A 12,556-nucleotide genomic window follows, 5' to 3' on the forward strand; every position below is an offset into this window, starting at 1 on the left:
ATCAGCTGACAGTCATATGGGCATATCTACTCCCTTGTAGATAACTGCTTTTCTTTTGCTGCTTTTAAGACCCTCTCTTTGTCTTTTGCCCTTGGCATTTTAATTATGATGTTTCTTGGTGTGTCCCTCCTTGGACTCTTCTTGTTTGGGGTTCTTTATGCTTCCTGAACTTGTAAGTCTATTTCTTTTACCAGGTAGGGAAAGTTTTCTGTCATTATTTCTTCCATTAAGCCTTCAATATCCTGCTCGCTCTCCTCTGGCACCCCAAAAATCCAGATGTTGGTACGCTTTAAGCCATCCTGGAGGCTCCTTACACTGTCCTCACACTTTTGGATTCTTCTTTCTTTCTGGCTCTCTGGTTGGGTGATTTTTTCTTCCTTATATTCCAGACCTTTGGTTTGATTCTTGGGGTATGTTGATCTATAGTTGAGTTTCTGTATATTCTTTATTTCAGGGATTGTATGCTTAATTTCTGACTGGTCCTTTTCCATTTTTTTGGTATTCTCTTTAAGGTCCTTGAAGATGTCACCAAGCTTCTTGGAGGTCTCATCATTTCTCAAAGGTTTTTAGAAGATTCTTGAGTCATCTTATAAATGTGATTCTGAACTGTGTGTCATCCATTAGTTTATTCTCCTCCATCTCTCCCATTTGTGTCATGCTTCTGTGTTTCCTCATTTTGGCCATCTCCCTGTGTTGATAGGGTGGCTTTATGTGGTTGTTGACCTATAGGGGTCAGTAGCTCAGCTTCCCCAATCACCTGAGGTGGTCGCTTTTGCTATATCCCTTTGTGGGCTTAGTGCACAGTCTTGGTGTAATTAAGCCTTGATTGCTGTCGGTATACTGGAGGAATTGACCTCTAGGCCAATTGTTTGTGAGGATCTGCTGTGTCTATAAAGGGAGAACTGCTGCGCTGGAGACACACCTTGTTTCAGTGGGGCTTTGGTGCTCACTGAGAAGGTCATCCTAATGTGTCACTTATGGGTGTAAGGGATTGAGACTGAGCACTAGAACTCTGGTTTCTGGGTCTCAATGAGGTGCAGTTCAGCTACTGTCTGAGGCCAGTACTGTCGCAGAAGCTACAGCGTGAACTATAGTCCTATCCTCCTTGGATCTGTTTTGCTAAACTGCAACAGAGAGGGCCATTCATATGCAAAGTCCACTGCTTGGAGCTTGGATGTGTTGTGAGGGGTGGAGTCTCAGGTCGGAGTCTCAGGGCCTCACTAGGCTGGGGCATGGCCAACAGCAATGGCTGCCCAGCCACCTCTCGGATGGCGTCCCTGAGTCTCCCTGGGTCTCGCACCACAGCACAGTGAACAATCTCAGCTCTGCAAGGACGCCAGCCCCACTTTCTGACCCGATGGCAGACAGTCTAGCCTCTCTCCAGAAACTGGATTTCAGAGAGATCGAGCGCTTATCTCTCTTCAGGTTGAAGAAAGCACCACCTTCCATGTGCAGGGATCCTCAGCCAGCCTGTATGGCGTCCTCGCCCCTCCTACCTCAGTTTTTCAGAGCTTGTGCCATGGATTCTTCTCTTTCTCTTTCAGTCTAGATGAAGGGCTTCCTCTCAGCCAGCTTTCGTTTGGTTTTTGGGAAATAGACATTTGTTTTATAGTTTTTCCTTGGACTTGTTTTCCCTGGCGGCCGTTTAGGTGTGTTTACCCAGTGTCGCCATCTTCCTTCCTCCCTAGAGTCCAACTTTGATTCCTCTCTTTTACTGCTTTTATCCAACCCACCAGCAAATCTTTTATGTTTCCCTCCAAAATATGTCCTGAATCTACTTCTGATTTCTCTACCCTTTCTACCTTAGTGCAAGCACATTTTCTCCAACCTGAATTACTGAAATTGCCTCCTAATGGCTCTCACTATTTCCCCCTAATCTCAGCACTGAGACCAGACAAATCTTTTTTAAAAATGTGACTAGGTCATATCCTTACCTGATCAAAATCTTCAAATGGTTCACATTAACTTAGGACAACCCACAGGTCCTTGCATGGCTTATAATCAAGCATGTCAAACTTGTGGCTCATGGGCCATATGAGGCTCACAATGAATATTTTTGCGGCCAGCCAATATAACGGTATGTAAGAAATGTTTTAATAAAAATTTCATAAGTTAGTTTTTACAATATCCTGTTATACATAATTATTAATAACAAACTTGATTATTAATAACGAACTACAATTTTCACTAATGACTGATTACTATAATTGTGTTGCATTCATTTTCCTTACATGCAGGTGCATCATTTCTCTCCACTAATACTAGCAGTAAATAGTTTAGCAGCCAATTGCCACGTCATTAGTCTTATACTGACTTGTTTGGTGTGCACAACAGGAAATATTTCATTTTCAGAGAACAAGAAAAATAGGTATATTTGCATTTTGCTTACTAACTTGTGCAGTTATTCAGTGTCTGGTAAATTAATGTTCAAAAAAATTAATTTTTATTAAAATGTTCTATTATTTTATCTTAAAATTATTTATTTCAGCTTTTTGTATTCAGCATGTCTCTATCGACATAAACCTATGTCACTATGAAAATTGAAGCTTTTGTTTTTTTGTGGACCACATAAACTTAAACCTCATTTATTTGGCCTGTGTTAGCCTTTGAGTTTGATGTGCTTGTCCTATTTGATCTGTCCCCCATTACCTCTGTCCTGCATATCTCATTTAGTCTCCACATGAGTTGCTCTGCTGCAGCAACACTGGATTACTTATTGTTCCTGGAAGACATCAAACATAGTTCCATGCCTGGGTCTTTGCATTTGCTGTTCCCTCTGCAAGAAACACTATTCCCCCGAAAGCCACATGGCTCTCTATTACAGTATATTCATCTATCTGTTCAAATTTGCTTCCTCAGGGGCCTTTCCTGACCACTCTATTCTAAACACATCTCACTCCTTTCATTCTCTCTCTCTTAACCCTGTCACATTTGTATTCAATGTATATATTATTGCCTGACATTATACTTTAGTAGGCTCTATTTGTTTGGTGGTCAGCTTCATAAGAATCTAAACACCATGTGAGCAGTCTTTGTTTTTTATTCACTGTCCATGTGATTATCCCCAGTACCTAGGATTTTGCTAGGTATATAGTATGAGCTCAATAAATACTTGTAAATATCTTGTGTAAACTTTGTTATTTTGAAAATATTCAAATATTTCTAACAATGTCTTCCTCAGAAACATAGTATATTTCTCTACTTTCTCAAGCTTTAATAAATATCTCAGTAAAATTTGGTCTTTTCTTTGACTAGATGAAAGACATTGTGCATTAAGGCTACTTCTAAGATGTTTTATATTTTTTGTTGTTACTGTGTATGGACTCTCTGTGCTCTTTTTTTTTTTTTTTTTTCATAAACATCTCATCCTTATAAGAATCCTATATAAGTACTATCTAATAAAAGAGTAATATGCAAATTGACCATCACTCCAACACATAAGATGGCTGCCCCCATGTGGACACAAGATGGCCACCACAAGATGGTCAGCAGGGGAGGACAATTGGGAGGGACCAGGCCTGCAAGAGAGAGAAGTTTGGGGTGATCAAGCCTACAGGGGAGGGCAGTTAGGGGTGACCAGGTCAGCAGAGGAGGGAAGTTGGGGGATTCTGGGCCTGCAGGGAAGGGCAGTTGGGAGGAACCCAGGACTGTAGGAGAGAGCAGTTAGGGGTGACGAGACCTGCAAGGGAGGGCAGTTAGGGGCAAACAGGCTGACAGGGGAGCAGTTAGGCATCAATTAGGCTGGCAGGGTAGTGGTTAGGGGGTGATCAGGCTGGCAGGCAGAAGTGATTAGTGGCAATCAGGAAGGCGAGCAGTTGGGAGCCAGCAGTCCTGGATTGTGAGAGGGATGTCTGATTGCCTGTTTAGGCCCGATCCTGTTTTTCTTGCTGTTCTTTCTTCTCTTTTCTATGAATCTGCTATTTCACTATTACTACCAAATCTTATTTATTATTAGCCAGTAGATAACAGAGAAGAAGGCATTACTTCTGTTTCAGAGCTTTATCTCAAAACTAAAAAATAGCCCTGTCTTCTTCTTGAGTAAAAAGGACCAGGTGGTGAATATCTATAGAGAAAGGTTGTCATCAAGCTGGGTCAGCAGGACTGTCACCTCCATCATAGATAACAGCCTGCCATGCCTCCATTCAACATTTGGTAGTGGGGACTACAATTTGTTGAGAGCCTTTTTTTAAAAGGTCATTTTGTTTATTTTTAGAGAGAGGGGAATGGAGAGGGAAAGAGAGAGACATTGATGTGAGAGCAAAACATAGATTGGCAGCCTACTGCACTCCCCCCTCTCCCCCTCCCCCAGGGATCAGGCCGCAACCCAAGCATGGGCCCTGACCAGTAATCGAACTGACAATCCTTCAGTGCACCAGACAACATCCAATCAACTGAGCCACACTGGCCAGGGCTGAGAGCCTCTTTTTTGTCTGACACCTTACCTGTGTTATAATCTCATTCAGACTTCACACTAATCCTAGGAACTGGGTATGTCCATTCCCATTTTACAGATGAGGAAACAAAAGCAGTAAGAGGTTAAATTATTTGACAGATCCAACAGCTGTCAGGTGGCAGAGCTGGAATTTGAATATAGGGCTCTATGGTTCCAAAGTCCACTCTCTTTCCACACAGCTACCAGCTCCTGGGCTGTGCTCTGAAGAAGCAGCAGCTCCGTAGAGGAGATAAGATAGAGATATGATACTACAAGACTGGGTATCATGACTGCCACAAAAGAGGGACAAGCACAGTGGTTTTTATTGTGCTCCAGACTTGTTTCTGGACTGAAGGGATCTGTTTGCCTGCACGCACTGAAGCCCAGTACAACAGAAATAGGAATCTGTAGCCAAGAAAGTAAAGGTTTATTAAGGAGATGGAACCATGCCTGGAAGGCACAGGCCGCTCATGCTGAAAGACCTGGCTCCCTGATGGCCTCTAGTGGATGGGTTATATAGGGGGGAAATGATTGAACATGGTGACTGAGGGAATTAGGGTCATGATCTCTAGTGATTGGTCAGCACTCGGGTAGGGGTAGTTGATCATCGCATCTGGTCCTGACATCAGCCATGGCATTGCTTCGCCTGGTTTCACAAAGATGGGGTCAGTCTGGAGCTGAAACACACGGAGGCCTAGATGTCATCTCTAGTTTGACTAAAACTCTTTCCCTGTGCGCCACAGACCTGATGCTCTGTTTCTGAGACCAATGGGTGCTGACCAGATTGTCCTGAGGCCTTAAGATTAAGCATGGGAGAGGGAGGTGGGTGAGTCAGGGTGCTAGGAGAGGCCAGTTTGAGTCAAAAAGGAAGAAATCCAAATAAACGGGCAAATGAAAGGAAGTAAGGTCTCTGTGCAGTTACAGACTCACTTGGAAAGCTCTGGAGAGCCTTTAGGAAGGAGGTGGCTTAGAACGGGTAGGAGGGTCTTCTGGGCTGAGGGAGGGAAAGGGCGAGGTCATCTCATTAGGAAAGCCTAGGACTTGTTTACAAAAGAACAACACTCTTTGTGGATGGATTGTGCTCATGCTGCTGTGTTATCAAATATGAGGCTGGAAATGTAGATTGGGTTCCTATTGTAGAATCTGAAAGATGGACAAAAGGGTTTATTTTAAAAGGGTAGGCAATGGTTGAGCATTGACCCATGTGGTCAGTGTTGCTCGTGGTTGAGCATTGACCCATGAACTAGGAGGTCATGGTTTAATTCCTGATCAGGGCACATGCCAGGGTTGTGGGCTTGATCCCTGGTAGGGGGCGTGCAGGAGGCAGCCAATCAATGACTCTCTCTCATCATTGATGTTTCTGTCTCTCTTTCCCTCTCTTTTCTTCTCTCTGAAATCAATTAAAACATATATATTTTTTAAACATTTTTTAAAAATATATTTTATTGATTTTTCACAGACAGGAAGAGAGAGGGATAGAGAGTTAGAAATATCGATGAGAGAGAATCATCGGTCAGCTGCCTCTTGCACACCCCCTACTGGAGATGTGCCCGCAATCAAGGTACATGCCCTTAACTGGAATCCAACCTGGGACCTTTCAGTCTGCAGGCTGACGCTCTATCCACTGAGCCAAACCGGTTTCAGCAAAACACTATATATATATATATATATATATATATATATATATATATATATATATATATTAATGAAAGGGTAGACAGTGGGAATCACTGCAGTTATTTAAACAAGGGGCTAACAAACTCAGATTAGCATGGATCAAAAAGGGTAACAGTGGGAGAATGAGACCTCCGTATGTGGCTGTAAATAATATAGACAAAACGCAAAGGGAGCCTGGTTTGAAGAGGGGAATGGGAATGCAAAGCTGGGGCCTGACTTAGGACCAGAGATGGGGGTAGATTTGTGCAGCTTGTGCAGATAGGATGCTGTCTGCACAGGGAGTGACAGAATCAAAGATGCCCTCAGGCCCCTGGGAGCCCGAGACATGGAAGAAGAGCTGTGCAGAATGACAGGAAGGCAAGGCTGGCTGCTGAGATACCCAGATGGAAGGTGGCTGTTTCTAGAGAGTCAGATTTGTAGTCTGCTTAGAAAAGATAACTGATATCGTGGGAGGTCATTAATGTCTTTTGAGGAAACAGAGTTAGTAGAAGTTGAAGAGCTGAAGCCTAGCAGAGATTCTCAATTCTAGTTAACATAACATCAATATCACCTAGGGGTCGTAAAACACACACACACACACACACACACACACACACACACACACACACACACACTGTTGACTCAGAATCCCCAGAGTGGAGCACAAACTATCCCTGGCTATGGGATAGTTCCCAGGTGACTCTGTTGGAAGGCCAGGGCTCAGAGCCCCTGGGCCAGGGAGAAGTCTGCTGGAGAAGGGAAGGGAGAGAGGCACAGTTCTCTCCTAACCTGGAAGGGAGATGCGCCCTTTGCGTTTCTCTCTGTTTCCTCCTTCACACCCTTCAAGCATGACTTCACTTTGCAGATTCCATCAATGCCTCCTTAGAACTTTAGCAGAGAATCTTCTCATTGTTTCAGCGGGCCTTCATCCCTCTCTCTTATCACTGAATGTTAAAAAGGGATCAGAGGGTATGAAAGGAAACAGCTGTTTTGTTGAGTCCAGGGTTTGCAAACTTTCTCTAGTCTGGGACGCCTTTCAGGCAATGAAACCATCTCTGAAACCCATGTGTAAACAGATCCAAGTAGACTGTCCGAAGAGAGCCAGAGCCTACAGCCCAGTCACTCTCCCACTTGCCCCCACTCGGCACTTGGGAGAGCTCGTCCAGATCTCTGTCTCACAGGCTCAGTCTCCGCCTTTAACCCAAGGAAACCAAGGTTTGTGAGTTGTGGAGTAACTGATCTGAGGTGGCCAATTAGGGCAGATCTCCTCGGTCCTTACACAGTTTTCCTTCCTGCACAGGCTGTTGCCTCCCCCACGACCAGTCCGACATCTCCCTGAAAATCTACTTTCCATTCTGACAGAGAGAGGCGCACAGGGAGTCCAATTACCCACAGTGGCTTCGCACAAGGTTAAGCGAGGGGAGAGGCTGCTGCTGCGGACTGCCCTGAATGAGGTGGCTTATCTTCAGGGATCTCATTCATCGGGCGCTGCTCCAGTTTCAGCTCCTCTGGTGACTCTGAGTGGCCTGTAAGTTCCTTATCGGGCCAATTCCCTGAGATAAAAAGCCTTGTTAGTTTTAAAGGGAAAGTAGTTTCCGTGATTGAAATTTTATCAGCATGGTGCGCGTGGAAAAACTTTGCTCCTTATAGATATCTGAGGGAAAAGTGATGAGGCCTAAGGAATTATAATTGAAAATGAGAATTGTGAGGAATTTGTATGACTGTCAAAGGAGGCTAATTTGAGGCATGCTTGGCATTTAATATATTTTGGCATCTAATATGCTTCCTAAGCCCTCTCCTGGCTGCAACTCAACTGGTTGGGGATGTTTGTCACAATGGAAGGCGCCACTGCTTCCGAAGAGACTAATATACACACCTGAGTTAATTTTGAATTGCTCTGTCATTTAAACTTTATTCAGATAAAACTTATGCAGGTTCTTTGGAGCTCAAGGCGACTTTAGCAGTAGACTTCTGCCTAGAACAATTTGAACAATTAGAATTAGAGGCAATGAACGTTTGAAGCCCCACGGTACCCAGCGTTATCCCTTGCTCGGGATGTCTTATATACCCATGCACCCTTTCTATCTCTGAACCTCTCCCGCATGGGGGTGGTGGTGAGGGGTGTCTCTGACTCCCTCATGTATGCAGAGTTCCCACACATATGTATGTAATAAGTTTGGTTGTTTTCTCTTGCTAATCTGTCTCATGTGTACTTGATTATTAGACCAGCCTGAAAGAACCTTGAGGGTAGCAGAAAGTTTGTCCCACCCCTACACCCCCAAATATCGCGTCCGGTAGATTTAACTGCTCTTCTCATTCGTGCTACGTATTTGTACAATGTGCCTTGGCTGACTCGAGTTGCTGATGTCTAGTTGTATAGTCATGGTTTTAGATGGGATCATAAAAAGCCAGTCCATTGCCCTGTCACTCTTCAGGAGCATACTCAGTCACGGAAGACTGAGTTCATCTCTGTAAGGAGACTCGGAGCACAATTTTCCTTTTTGTAACATCCTGTGATTCTGCAGGCTGCTGTGCAACTCACAGCTTCATATTCAAGCCTCAGAGAGAGGGAGAGAAAGAGAGAGAGAGAGAGGCTGTTAACTCTAAATTATCTCCCAGCACTCTTTCATCTCTGGCATGACTGCAGATTCTCTTCATCAATATTGAATGGAAAGCCTGGTTTTTGGCCCATCTTTCATTTATGTTAGGTCAACAGCCAACCTGCCAGGATGGGAACTTTTCCCCAGCCGTGGCAACCTCATGGAGATGACTAAAGCTCCCGGCTTTGTATGGCAGCCCATCAGACAGGTGCTTATCTTAGCACCTAGTTGTGTCTCAGAGCCTAACCCACATTTATTCACGTGGTAATACTAAAAAATAAAATCAGAAGTTCAATAAATGAACCATCGAGCTAACATATTTAGTCTTTAATCTCTGAAAATGCATACTGTTTATGCTTCCCCCACTTTTTTCTTTGATTTATATCAGCAGTCAAAGCAGCTGTAGATTGAGATGCGTAAGTATTAATCTCCAGATTCCAGCCTTTGCTCTGCCTTCTCCCTCTCCTCTATGTTGGCCATTCCTCATCCTCCTCCATCTTCCAGGACCTCCGGTACCTGGTTGGTCACTTAGCCCTTGGGTGGAGAAGCATATCTTGGCCTCTGCATAGTGTCCTGGTGGCTGTGGCTATAATCATGATAACAATAACATGACTTGAATGTATAAAGACTTCCAGTGTACAAAGCACATTCGCCTTTATGATCCCTGTAGATTGCAAGGCCTGAATCCATGCAGGGCAAGTTTTCCTCCTGGGAGACTCCAGGAACACTCAGAAGAGTGCTTGAGCTCAGTATTTTCCAAAATTCCTTGCTGGAAATCATCACCTGGGCAGTTTTAAAAATTCAGACTCCTGGACCATGTGGGGAAGGGAGAAAGTGCTCTTTCCCTCCTCTGGTTCTGTTGGCTGTCTGAATAATAAAGTTAACAGGAGGCAGATTGAAAAGAGAAAATTTAATTTAATATCGTGCACGTGGGAGTCCCACATACACGTGAGTCAGAGACCCTGCATATGTAAGAGGTTCATAGATAGAAATGGGGATTGAGGTCTGTAAGACAGCCTGAGCTAGGGATGAGATAAGGTGCCTTGGGGGCTTCAGAAGTTCAGTAATTAGTAGTTTGCTATGCCCTATTGGTAGGTCAAAAGAAGTTATCTATATATATAAAAGGCTGTGTCTGTCCATCATACCGATAGCTCTGACATGCACTGACCACCAGGGGGCATCTGCTCAATGCAGGAGCTGCCATGATACACACTGGCCATTTAAAAAGAAATGGCACCATGGACCTGGCACCAACAACCCAACACTCGGCTTCCCCCAAGTGAGATACAGGCCCTGCAACCACCCTGGAGCAACACACCACCAAGTCTCAGCCAATGCTGCCAAGACCCGATGGTATAAAATGTGGCCCATAGCCCAGCTCAATCCAGCCCAGAAACATGGCTGTGGGCGCTGGGTAGTGACGTCACATAGCAACACCGGCTTCCTCTCCCTAGCAACTAGTCTCCTTGGAGTTTCTTCAGCCCAGGAACCTGAGTTGCTTTATAGCCAGGTGCAAACATTTTATGGTTTAACCAAATATTTGTGAAGTGTTTTCCCATGCCTCATATCATTTGATCCTCACGGAAGTCCTGGAGTAGGTACCGTGTTTCCCTGAAAATAAGACATCCTCCAAAAATAAGACCTAGCGCATGGAAAGATAAGACATCCCCTGAAAATAAGACCTAGCGCAACTTTGGGAGAAAAAAATTAATATAAGACACTGTCTTATTTTCGGGGAAACAGGGTAGATGGGAGACTAGGTAGAATCCTATTTTCTTTTCATTAGTAAGATGTGAATAGCAGTATTAAAATATTTCTAATTAATGTCCTTTTAATGTGAATGAATACATGCACCAGGACACTAGTCTATGTTAATCTCTGATGGGCAAGGCCTCTAATTTAAATTCTTCTAGGTAATTTAAAGGGAGGAGCAGAAATTTCTCTTGAGCCTGAAGCTAAAATTGTTTTTAGTTCAAAGTAATGTGTATATTATTAAGTCACATCTTGGGGTAACTCATTTTCCCAAATAGATCCCATAATCACAAATAGACCTACTAAATACAAACACTTAGGGGAAGGCCCTAGGACTCTGTGATTATATCCATAGCCCTAGTTGGCTCTCATTACCGGAGAAGGCTAGAAAACATGGCTGTAATGCCAGCAATCCTGGGAGGACCTAATGACCAAAGTGCTGGACAGAGGTACCTTCATAGCAGGGTGCGAGGGGATACACCAGGCCACATTCTTGGTTGTGGAGAGGTGCTGGCTGGTGGTGAATCCTTCAGGACTGAGCAGTGAAGAGGGAGGGATAGGATGTCTGCTAGTAACGGCAATTTGAGCCCTCTGAATGGTCTTGGCCCAGACCTGGGTTGCATCTGATCTAGGTTTGCAGATTGGATGTGTTTTTCCTCCTGGGATGGTGGTAACAGTGCATAGAGCTATTCCTCTATTTCACAGAGAATCTCCCAGCTCTAGACAGGATCCTGGAGAGAAAAAGGTGGTGATGGAGCAGCAGGAGCAGAGGAGCAGGTAGAGGCTGAAATTATAGAAGCTGGAACTTGGAAAACTGCACGTTTCTGGGGTTATATCAAACAGCAAGGTACTAGCAATTAGCATATGTTACTTTGGTCAATCCCAATTCATCATACCGAGGGATAATACAATAGTTCCGGTTCTGCACCTCAGATTTTGATTTTTCGTGGTGATGTTGTGGTAGGCAGTTAGACAGACAAGGGCAGAGCAAGGACTGTGGGTAAGGTACAGAAGGTTACCAGGGCGGGAAGCCCCAGGTGCCTAGCAATGGGCAAAACTGGGAAAACAAGGACCTCACCCCAGGAAAACCTTTTGTCCTGTAGGATATGGCTGCTCATGTGCTTTAACCCCCTTGGCCTCTCCTCCCCTGGCATGTGACTAGTCATGTGGTAGACCCCTTAGAAAAAGGAGCAAGGGGGCTAGAGAATAGTCCTTGCATGACCACTCTCTTAAACATTAAGCCCTAGAGATAACATTTAGGCTTCAGTTGTGTTTTAGCTGGAGGCCCAGAAAAGCAGCAACATTAGATAAACCAGGGCTGACCTCTGACCAGCTGCATTGACTGATGAGCTGACCAATCAGTAGACACCACAACCCTGAAAGGACCCAGATGGAAAACTGATGAATGTTCTTTTGGGATACTCCCCTGAGACCTCCAGATAAACCCTCCAGAGAACCCAGCAGGCTCTCTCTATGGAGTACTTCCTGGCCTGTCTCCAGCCCCATGCCCCGCCCCTCATGCCCCCCCCCCCTCCCCCCCATACATTTTTCTTGCCTCTCTCTTTCTCCTAAGCTCCAAGGGCACTCCTTTTGCCTCTGTAACTTGTTTCCTGAGCCCATTTCTTCTATAGCTCACTTCTTCCCCTGTGGCTTTTTAAATAAACTTTCTCTTTATAGTTTGAGTCTTGGCTCTGCATTCTTTCTCAGCCAGAACATGAGTACTGAGATTGCTGAAGTAAGGTCCAGACTGACTCCATCAGTCTAACACCTGGTACCATTTTGCCACCAACAACATTAGCTATTATAAAGCAAATATGAATATAACATTTTAGATTTTTCAATGACCTTATGCCTTTTAAATTATTTATTGATCAATTATATATATATTGATTTCAGAGAGGAAGGAGGAGGGAGAGAGCAAGATAAGAACATGATGAGAATCATTGATCACCTGCCTCCTGCACGTCCCACACTGTGCCCTGACCAGGAATTGAACCATGACCTCCTGGTTCATAGGTTGACACTCAACCCCTGAGTCACACTGCCGGGCAGCCTTTTTATTTTTAGAGAGGAAATGATCACCAAATTTAAATAAAGCAAAAGTTAGCTTTTAGTC

The sequence above is a fragment of the Pipistrellus hanaki genome (genome assembly GCF_964339955.1).
Source record: "Pipistrellus hanaki genome assembly, chromosome: 1".
Classification (NCBI taxonomy): domain Eukaryota; kingdom Metazoa; phylum Chordata; class Mammalia; order Chiroptera; family Vespertilionidae; genus Pipistrellus; species Pipistrellus hanaki.